The sequence below is a fragment of the Apteryx mantelli genome, chromosome 4, assembly GCF_036417845.1.
Source record: "Apteryx mantelli isolate bAptMan1 chromosome 4, bAptMan1.hap1, whole genome shotgun sequence".
In the NCBI taxonomy this organism is placed as follows: domain Eukaryota; kingdom Metazoa; phylum Chordata; class Aves; order Apterygiformes; family Apterygidae; genus Apteryx; species Apteryx mantelli.
In genome coordinates, this window is record NC_089981.1 from 1,105,274 (window position 1) to 1,106,956 (window position 1,683).

The window sequence follows — 1,683 nt, forward strand, 5'->3', positions numbered from 1 at the left end:
TGGGGATGAAGATGGGGATGCGGATGGGGATGGGGATGGGGATGCGGATGGGGATGAAGATGGGGATGGGGATGGGGATGAAGATGGGGATGCGGATGGGGATGAAGATGGGGATGGGAATGGGGATGCGGATGGGGATGGGGATGAAGATGGGGATGCGGATGGGGATGGGGATGGGGATGCGGATGGGGATGAAGATGGGGATGCGGATGGGGGTGGGGATGGGGATGGGGATGGGGATGGAGCCCAGCTCCCGCCGGCCCCGGGCAGCATCCCGCGAGCGCCGGGAGCCGGCGCGGTGCGAAGGCGCCTCCTGGTGGCTCCCGCGGAGAATTCCCGCCGATGGGAGCCGAGGGACGAGGAAGGGCGAGGAAGGAGGTGCCGTCCCCTCCGGCCCTGGAGCCCCGTGTGCGTGCCGCCCTGACCGTGCTGCCTTAGCAAGGGGACGGCAGCTGCCCCGGGTCGACCCGGAAAGCAGCGTTGCCTCTGTGCCCATCTCCCGCAGCAGCCAAGGGGGGGGGCACAGGAGCAGGGCATGCCCGCTCCGTGCTTTTCCAGCCTTTTCTGGCAGCTTTGTCTCAGGCCCTTCCAGCAGCCGGGGGGGTTGCATCTTCCTTTGCCCTTAGCAGCCTTTCATGAGTTGCTCTCCAAGACTTCGGGGAGCCCAGGTGAGGTCTTGGCACCCTGATGTCCTGGGAAAGGAGGGCTGTCGCCCAACAGCACCGCGGCAGAGCTACGGCACTTGCTGCTTCATTCGCGCCCCGGCAGCTCTCTGCCTTCACGTTCGGCCCACGGGAGGTTGTGGAGAGGCTGCCGGTTCCCGGGGCTGTCCTGGGACATCCCCTCTGCCTGTGCGGCACAGCAGGAGGGCTTTGCCACCGGCACGGCGTCCTCAGGGCTGGCTGCTCCCAGCTGCCTGCGATGGGGCCAGAGCTGCATCCACGTTTGCTTCCCGCAAGGGCCCTGCCGGAATGGGCCACTTGGTAAACGGAGCCAAGAGCCACCCCAAAATAGCCCCTCCACGTGGTGCGTCGTCAGGGTAGGATTTCTGCCTGCTTCCAGTAAGGCATTAAGCTAATGCATGAAATATGATTTCAGGCCGTGGCCCCTGGTTGAATACGTGTTTGGGGAGTCGGGCAGGAGCAGCGAGAGCGGAAAAATCCCTTCTGCTAGTGGCAGCAGTTTCTTTTTTTTCTTTCCTTGCTAGCAAAGGCTTTTTAAAACAAGAGGGGCAGAGGAGGAGGAGGAACGTGAGCAACCGGGACCCTCAGAGCTGTGCGCGGCTGCATTTCCACGGTGCCGTGCCCCTTTTCTTCACGCCGCTGTGCCGAGCGCGCTGCGGCTCCGCGCGCTGCCTGTCCCCCCGTCCCTGCCTAGGATGGCAGAGGCGGCAGGGGCTGTGCCGTGCCCAGGCATGGCCGGCTGGCAAAGCAGGGAGGAGGGGGACTGAGGCGGGGGGGGGGGGGGGGGCCGCTTCCGCTGCGGGATACCCGGCAGCGTGGCCGCGCCGCCTTTCTTCACCCTTGCCACCCGCTACGAGCACCAAGCACGGGCTCGCGCCCGGGCATGGGCAGAGGGGGGGGAGCTGGGTCCCGTGCGGGCAGAGCTGCCCCCCCCCCCCCAACACAGTAACCTCCAGTTATAGACACGCAAGGAAAAATCAATACCTGGCTACGAAAAAAA

The 1,683-nt window shown here is 65.1% G+C and overlaps 1 long non-coding RNA gene across 1 annotated transcript; it reads left to right on the top strand.

The window, feature by feature from the left end:
• The first annotated feature begins 626 nt into the window (after positions 1-626).
• Positions 627-1,402, top strand: LOC136991880 (uncharacterized). The gene is made up of 3 exons (XR_010883987.1): positions 627-668; positions 769-1,039; positions 1,208-1,402. It is a non-coding gene; the product is annotated as an uncharacterized lncRNA (long non-coding RNA).
• Positions 1,403-1,683: the final 281 nt, after the last annotated feature.